Raw genomic sequence first — 9429 nt, 5'->3', positions numbered from 1 at the left:
TGGCGTCATTACTGAGACGCGTCGGTCTCGTATCTCTCACGGAGGTGCGGGAATTTTCTTAGCAATGTTAAAACGCACATCAACCGATCACTTGTTTAGCGTTCATGTAAACACTACATTCAGATTCACCAATCGGAATGAATTCAGTTAGATTGAAACAAAAGGTGTGCATGTAAACAATGAATGGCGACCGCAGAAAGCAAAAGCTGAATCCCGGACATTTTGAACAATCTCGCCCGCCCGACAAGTCCGGGAAAAGGAGGATGGTAACCCCTACTACTCAGCTTTCTCCTACTATTCAGCTTTCTGCACAGAACAAGAGCCTGCTAGCTTAGCTTCCAAAGAAAGACGGCTGACACTGTGTGTACATTCTGTGAGTGAGATCCCACCCTCTATGGGTGGATTGAACAAATGCGGAACAGCCCCTACTACTGGCTGTAGTCTTTAGCCTCTGGCCAGAAAATCCTCCGATGACGCAAAATGACGATTTTTGCGTCATCGGAGGATTTTTTTCAGACAAAAAATACATAAATCTCTCCTCTCAGGGGGATATGAGGGTGGAAAGTACGGTCACTCGAGAATACTACAGGTTTTCTACTAATACAAAGCTTAATGCTAAATCCTGAAGTATCCCTTTAAATCCCACACCTGGGCCACCTGTGTGTGTGTGTGTGTGTGTGTGTGTGTGTGTGTGTGTGTGTGTGTTTCTTTGGAGGGTGTGGTTGTCAGGTAGGGGAGGGGGGCCCATGAGCTTCAGTGCCCAGGGGCCCCTGGGGGTACTAATCCAGCCTTGCCGAGGAAGTAGTTTAGCAAAGTAGCAAAGCTGGCATTGGTACTTTTTGCTGCATTTTCTCAGCCATTGTGCCGCAAACTCCTGCTTACTCGGTGTAGTGAGCAGAATATTTCCGGGAACGGTGACATGTGATGATGAGTGCACGCAGGGCTGTGCACGCAGTGGTGCTCGGGCACGAGACATGAAGGCATCTGATTGGTTCTTTACATTCGCACCGAATGGCAGTGATTGGTAAGAGTTTTTACTGTCCTACAGCTGCTACAGAGGTCAGATTTTTTCCATTCCTTTTTCTGAACACATAATGTATTGACTACTATCAGAATGGAAGGACCATTTCACCCAGTATAAAAAAAAATGTTTCTGAACAGGATTACCTACCCTACCTTTAACCCACTGGTAAATTATCAACCTAAATTATGCAAATTGCTTCTAGTTTTCAGTTGCTACCAAATCCAAAATAAAGGACAAGAACTTCTTGAAATGCAATATTTCTTTGAGCAAACCTTTTATTTAACAAACAATTATTGGTATACCTTTAAAAAACACATTTTACTGTAAATTAAACCGGTTTGTTAAAAAATGTCTAACAGCAGTGTGATATCAGCTGTAATTGTAAAATACTTACTGTCCACTTGATCCAGTGACAAGCTCTGTTTTGTCTCCTTAAAACCACTATAAGTGATTATTTCATCCACTTTTTGAAGTATTTGAGAGTGTTGTGTGTTTTGAAGTTGAAGATGTCCTCCTCCAGATTCTTTTGATATTTGCTGAATCAATTTATTTTCTTTTTCAGATTTCTGTTTATTTATGTGCGTATTGTCATCAGTAGTCAGAATCATTGTGTGCTTCATCACCTGCTCACCAAAGCAGTTCAACACTGAAGTTAATCTATCTCTATCCTTCTCACTAAAACTCTTATGCTGCAGCACCAGTATGATCACATGAGGTTCTGGAGGAGACACCTCAGACACTTTCTGTGCTATTGTTTGTAGTTTGAGTTCTGGATTGAGCAGATGAGTTGTGTTGATGACAGTGATGTTTCTCTCCTCCACTGTTTGACTGACCGTCTGTACATCAGGTTGTGGTGTTTTCTTTCCAAATACTTTTTTAGCTAAGATTAAGTTTCCCACTCTGTTGTTTTCTGACACGTTCTTCCCCACAAGGACAATCCTCAGAGCACTCACTGAAACACACACACACACACACACACACACACAATGTTGTTAAATGGCAGTTGTAAAATCCTCTTTGTATAATAGTGAATTAAAAAAAATCAACAGTTTTTTGAGTGCACAAAGTTTAGGATTAACTTTTGTATGAAGATGTATGATTTACCATATTTCTACAGCTTCATTTATATTCCATTTATATGTCTCAAGTTGTACAATAATATAAATACTACACTGTAAAACTTTACTGTAAATTTACAGCGAATTTCCTACAGAATTGTACTGTATTTCCATAATACAGTATTAGGCTGTATATTTTACAGAACAGCTGTAAATATACAGCACATTTCTGTTTTCAACCCGATAAATTCGTAATACAGTATCATACTGTAAAAGCACTGCATTGTGGGATTGATTTCTTTCGCGCTCAATTCAGTTCAAATGTGACGCGAGCCGACATGTAGCTACTACAGGCAAACTTGATTTGTCAGCGGGATTCAACTGAACAGAATAATCATTCCTGTTAACAAGATAAACAGTGTCTGCGAATCTGTGAGCAATTTTTAAGCTTTTGTGAGCTTCGGTTCGTGTTTGAAACATTAGTTGTCTGTGACGCAGCAGAAAATGGGCGACATTAATGTTACATGAAGACGGATGGAAGAATTTGTCATCTGAATAACCTGCGCCTGTGACGATTAGTGGGATTTAGAGTTTGAGAAGATGGAAAATTGTTCAACTGAGTGATACGGTAAGCCAATATATTTTGTTTTTTTGCGTTCGCATTTCTACATTGTTTTCACAAATGCTTATTTGGTTTGATTTTGCGATCGCGGTTTTCTACCGCGGCCGCGCAAACAATTCACTCTGTTCCACCTGTTTACCAAGTAAGTTAACGTTAACTTCGATATTTCACATAATAGGCAACATATACCATGTTATTTGCATGACCTGCTTTTGATATATATTTTTCGTTTCAGGCTTTGTAATCTGATGACGGTCCAGTGCTAATGTAAGTGCTTTTAAGTAGTGTTACAGTTATAGTCTATGTGGTAAAAAAAAAAAAAAAAAAAATGCTATCAAATGCTGTCAGTTCTGTGATCGTGCTTTTGAATCGTTGTCAGAATTTTCAATTTTGCTAGCATAAAAAAATCCATGTTAATGCTGTTTTCAAATGTAGTATTCCTGATTGCCATGCCATATGTTCCTACAAATTGCCTAACAATTCAAAGAGAAGTTAGACGGTGTTATCCTTCAAGCAGATAAGTAGATGATATTCAACAAATCTCATTAATCTGTAATATATGTTTTATGTTTTGGTTCTGTTGATCATGGTTGTGCTGTCCTTTTTAAAAATTGTTTCAGGAATTTGCAACGCTGATGTCCAGCAATCTACATTTGCCAGAGAGTCCACGCCTTATTTCCTGGTATGTAAACATTAAAGGTTTAAGTTTAAACCTAAAATGAAAAGCCATCATTTACTCCACTGCAAAATATGTTTTTCTTAATTAGTGTTTTTTTCTTGTTTCCAGTCCAGATATCTAAAATTCTTACATGAAGAAGCATTTAATTGACAAGTAAAAAGTGTCTTGTTTTCTGAAAGAATAAGTAAAAATTTTGTGAGTTTATGCTTAAAACAAGCAAAATAATATGGCAGTGCGTTTTAGTGTTCTTCTAACCCTAATCAATTTTAATTTTTAGGTGAAAATTTTAATTTATAGAACTATGAATAGATAGACAACTACATCGAACCACAGTGGAACCCACAATAGTTATTTTAATTATTAATATTATTTATTAATTCATTTTATTTTATTTTTTTTCAATTACAGGTCAATCTCTAAGCAACCAGTGCTGGACATTACGTTTGGAAGGTCAAGGTGTGTGTGGAAAGGATCACAGCCTAGCTTCATCGCTGGCCTGGCAGCGCTGTTTGCCTCCTCCTATAACTTCAGCTTGCAGTACAGGAAGAGGCAGCACCTTGAGTTTGTTCAGAGGTTAGTCATTAGCATATTTGCCATTCATATAAATATTAGACTGAATTGTGACTTGTCTTGACAGTATTTATTAAGCTGACTGACTACTGGTATGAACAATATGGCCCTGGTTTCCATACTGGGCTTAGCTTAAAGGGTTAGTTCACCCAAAAATGAAAATTATGTCATTAATGACTCACCCTCATGTCACTCCAAACCCGTAAGACCTCCGTTTCTCTTCTGAAGACATCTTAAGATATTTTAAATTTATTCAGAGAGGATTTCTGTCCCTCCATTGTAAGTGAATATATACATTTTGGTCCAAAATGAACAAAAACTACGACTTTATTCAACATTGTATTCTCTTCCGGTCTGTTTTCCATCCGCGTTCACGAGTCCACATTGACGCTGCTGACGTGTTATCTGGTGCGTCAATATGGACTCGTGAACGCGGATGGAAAACAGACCGGAAGAGAATACAATGTTGAATAAAGTCGTAGTTTTTGTTCATTTTGGACCAAAATGTATATTCGATGCTTCAAAACATTCTAAATAACCCACTGATGTCACATGGACTACTTTGATGATGTCTTTATTACCTTTATGGACGTGAACAGTGACACGTCCATTGACTTACAATGGAGGGACAGAAAGCTCTCGGAATAAATCTAAAATATCTTAAGATGTCTTCAGAAGAGTTCAGAGGTCTTACGGGTTTGGAGTGACATGAGGGTGAGTCATTAATGACATCATTTTCATTTTTGGGTGAACTAACCCTTTAAGACAGGTCTAGGCCTTAATAAAATTAGGGTATTTAAGCAGCTTTTATAAAAATGTCTAATAAAAAAAAAACATTACTGGTGTGCATCTTGAGACAAAACAGTGGCAGTCACATATTTAAGATATGTCAGTGCAAGTTGTTTTCAGTTGAAGGATTAGTGAAAATTCTATCATTAATTACTCACCCTCATGTTGTTCCAAACCTGTAAGACCTTTGTTAATCTTCAGAACACAAATGAAGATATTTTTGATGAAATCTGAGAGGTTTCTGAACCAGCCATAGACAGAAATGTCTTTGCAACTTTCAAGGCCCAGAAAGGTAGTAAAAACATTGTTTAAATAATCCATGCAACTACAGTGGTGCAACCTGTTTTGTGCACAAAAAAAATACAAAAAAATAACGACATTATTCAACAATCTCTACTCTTTCACGTCATTCTCCTACGCTGTTGACGTAGTGTAAACAGTGTCAAGTCACCTTCATTTATATAGCGCTTTTAACAATATAGATTGTTTCAAAGCAGCTTTACAGTGATAATAGGAAATTACAGTAACATAGATTGTTTTGGCTTTACAGCAGCTCTAGAATATAGTTATTAGATCGACTATTTTTGACTGTCAAAATGCAGGCGGACACAGCTTCCGTGAGTTGTTCAAAATCTTTATTTTTGGTAAACTCTGTGTACACAAACACTGTTCTCAATGCTGGAGTTCATGTGTAGAGCCCCTGGTGATACTTCGAGCACAGTTTCATGTTGTGTCGAGCCTCCTTAGTGTTTTAAAAAATAGCGATTTTTAATGCTATCATAGTCCAAGCACTCCCATTCAAAAGGCAATTAGACCGAAAACGAAAATACGGTCAAACTTAAGTGGCGTTTCCATCCTAATTATGCTTTTAAATGAAAGTTTGCCTCTGGTAGATTAACAAAAAGACCCTAGGTTGCATTTTGGCGAGAGTTACCCTTTAATACACTCCGGCCTACTCATCCTCACAAAACAGTGTAGGAGAATGACATGTAAGAGAAGAGGTTATTTTGGGGTTATTTTGCACACAAAAAGTATTCTCGTCACTTCATAATATTAAGGTTGAACCACTGTAGTTATATGTTCTATTTACCAATGTTTTTACCACCTTTCTGGGCTTTGAGAGTTGCAATGACATTGATGTCAATGGAGGGACAGAAACCTCCCAGATTTCATCAAAAATATCTTAATTTGTGTTCCGAAGACGAACGAAAGTCTTAAGGGTGAGCAATAATGACAGAATTTTCATTTTTGGGTGCAAACATGCATTTTAGTCTGGTAAATGTCATGTTTAACATTATCATGTAGTCATGTATGCAATAAACATTGCAAGGCTTGCAATTAAAGTTAAATTATTTCTGTCACAAAGGTTTGGGCTGGATTCTGGCAATGTGTGCTCTATATAAACAGAGTCTATGGCTGCCTTTCCACTGATACTCTGATGGGACCTGATGAGGGGATGATATTAAAAGTTGTAGAATAAAACTTTAAATCTGGCAACCCCACTTCCAAAAGTTTAGTTAGTTGACAGTGCGCATGTAAACAGACACATTGAGTTGATGTATTTTAACCAGGGCAGAAAAAATATCAGTTATTGATCACAACATCCAACATTGCATTTTTTTTTATGTTGTTCAGTTTTATCCAAACAGATTAGTCGTTAAAACCGATATCTGTTTTTTATTTACACATCTTTTGTGCTGTCTCTCTCTGTCAAAATATATAAACTCAGTCTATAATATTTCATTGTTTTTTTTCCTTTCTTTTCTGCCTTTTAGACGATTTCCTGACATCAATCCTGAACGTGGATCAAAAACAAAGAAAGGACAAGTAACTTCAAACAAAACTGGCCAAGTTGTGCAAAAAAAGAACACTGTAAGCCTACAGGTGTCCTCACTTCTGCGAAAACTTGAAGACTTTGAATGGGATTTCGTTTGCACTTGTATGGACTTCAAAACAGAAACAGCAATTCACTGCCATTATAAAGCTTGGAAGAGCCAGGACATTTTTTAATATATCTCCGATTGTATTCGTCTGAAAGAAGAATGTCATATAGACCTAGGATGACTTGAGGGTGAGTAAATTTGAGCTAATTTAATTATTTGGGTGAACTATCCCTTTAATTAAGTGCTAAGTGTTACCTGTTTGTTGTTAAGTGTTAAAATTGCATTTTATGTTTAAAAAAAATTCAGCCAACATGTTCACAGAAGGCAATTTTCTGATCTTTGCTTTTAACCAAAATAAATGTTTTAAAACCCAGAAAATGTTGTTTTCTTTTTCCTAGTGTGACTACTATACAATTTATTGCTGTAGACAAGTTTAATATTGTAAAAATATGTGGTATATTCTGTATTTGGTAATTACAGTGGAGTACTGTAAATGCTGTTTACTGTACTAGTGCTGTAAAAATACAGTATGTGGCTGGCAACCCAGCTGCCAGTATTATAGTAACACCCAGTGCAATGCTGCGCCAAGCGCGACGCAAGTGTTTTTTGCTAGTTTCAGTCCGATGCAGTTTTCATTTTCATGCCCTGTGCCACGTTGTTTAAATAGCAAATGCATTAGCGCCCATTTGTGCACCCATGGGCTGCTGGTCTGAAAACGAGGTGTGTTCTGGTGCATTGTTGAAGCGTTGCTATTTTGAGGCAACAGAAATAGACTGAGCCATTGACCAACTGAAACCTGCTCTAAAGTCAATGGCGCAATCAATTTTTTTTTGTTATTGAAAGAACATGTTAGTAATGTACGGACCGACCTAAGTGAACTTGCGCACTGCGCTTTAGACCATGCGACCACCCACGTTTTTTTACTGGTCAATTTTGAGATTTTTGGATATTTGTCTTCAATAACATGTCTTCTTTCAGACTTGTGGTGAAAAAAAGTCTGAAATACACATTTAGGTCTTTATTTTACTACACTTTGTCTGTTTGCACCTGTAGATTTCTCATAAATTCAACAAAAGTTGGCGTTCTTAATCAACACGCTGCTCCGCGAATGTGGTCTGCACCGTCATCACATGGACTGCTGGAAAGCTCTCTCTTCTGTACAATGCTGTAGGATCCAAATATGGTCATTTCCTTTTTATCAGCAACCAGTCGTGAAAGTAAAAGGGCTGAATGCGCAATCTCATTGGCTGATGATAAATCTTTAAAGCCTGTTTTCTCAAAATGACTTTTCTCTCATACTCCAAGGGCCCTATCTTGCACCCAGCGCAATTGACTTTGTACACCGACGCATGTATCATTCCTATTTTGCACCCGCGCAAAGCGCGCTTTTCCCTCCACAGAAGCACGTCGCTAAACTAGGGAATGAACTTGCGCTCCCTGGGCGGTTCAGCGCAAAAAAGGAGGCGTGTTCTGGCGCAAACGTTCCTTCATGCTATTTTGCAGGTTTAGAAAACAATTGCGCCACTAACCAGGAAAAAATAGTTTAAAGTCAGCGGTGCGTTGCGCATGTAGTGTGTGCACAACGCGCATACACTTTGATTCTCTCATCTACACAGAAGCAGCAGCTTTCATTTTTGCAAATCATACATTATTACGATAGATAGATAGATAGATAGATAGACAATTTATTATAAAAGCATACATCTAGCTTACACATTTACCCAAATTATCATACGCCTTTTTAACCGAAGTTAATTTGGGTGGGTTTTTCCATCCCCAACGTCCCTGACGAGAGCGTTGCTCTCCTTGGCTGTGAACCGCTCCTGGCGCGCGCCTGGCGAATCCGCCGTTACAATACGAATCCGCTTTAGAAAAAGCTCGTCTGCTCTTAACCCCCTGAGGTCGACAATCGCGCCGGCGCGATAGGCTCGCTTTTTAGCGCAATTTTCCACCGGACAAAATTGCGATTGTTAACTCATGATTTCTGTTCTGTCTGTGCGCACCAATCTTGCACTTCTATCTACTCCTCAAACAGACCACCTAGAGACTTTGGGTTTTCGGCATTATGTTAAGGAAGGTCTAATCTCGGGAACGCACAAAAAAAATCCAGGAAAAGATTTACTATCTCTTAGTGTTGTGATCCCATGACGTGAGAAAATTGCGCTAAAACACTCATCGAGTTTTTATTACTTGTTTTTTCTTTTTCTTTCTTGTCTTGTTGCTCTTTTGTTTCCTTTTCTTTCTTGTCTTGTTGCTCTTTTCTTTCTTTTTCAGTCACTTCTTGCAGGTGTGTATAGAGCAGTTCCAGTAATTCATATTGTTCCTGACGTTCATCCAGCATCTCTTTGAGTTCCTCTTTTCTGTCTTTGAAATCATTCAGTTCTTCTGCTTTTTTTCTGGCTTCTTCTTCATATTTCTTCATCATGACTTTTATTTTCTCTTCATATTCATTTTTCATTTCATCTCGCTTTTTCTCTTCTCTTTCTTTTTTCTCATTATCTTCTGTTTCTCTCCTCCTTTTCTCTTCTTCTTGCTTTTTATTACTTGTATTCAGTTCAGTTCAAAAGAAATTAATTTTGCTCTGTGGACTTTGATATTACAAGCAAGTTTCATACATCAATCGATTATGTTAAATGTGTGTTATTTTTGTGTATACTCACAATAAAAACAAAGTGTTGTGCTTTTTGCCAAATAAAGAAAAATAAACGTGATGCGAGTTCTGCCTTCTCTCTGTCAGTGAAGACCATTCTGAAACGCGTCCAAAAATGAACTGTAACTCAGCGAATACTCAGTCAAACAGGCAT

The 9429-nt window shown here is 37.8% G+C and overlaps 1 long non-coding RNA gene across 1 annotated transcript; it reads left to right on the top strand.

Annotated features, from left to right (window-relative positions):
• Positions 1-2309: 2309 nt before the first annotated feature.
• On the top strand, positions 2310-6997 carry LOC307164031. Its single transcript, XR_013822194.1, has 5 exons — positions 2310-2710; positions 2940-2971; positions 3140-3386; positions 3792-3956; positions 6518-6997. It is a non-coding gene; the product is annotated as an uncharacterized lncRNA (long non-coding RNA).
• The last annotated feature ends 2432 nt before the right edge of the window (positions 6998-9429 follow it).

The sequence above is a fragment of the Squalius cephalus genome (genome assembly GCF_949319135.1).
Source record: "Squalius cephalus genome assembly, chromosome: 1".
Lineage (NCBI taxonomy): Eukaryota > Metazoa > Chordata > Actinopteri > Cypriniformes > Leuciscidae > Squalius > Squalius cephalus.
Note: the sequence above shows the minus strand (reverse complement) of the source record. Positions and strands in the feature narration are given on the sequence as shown.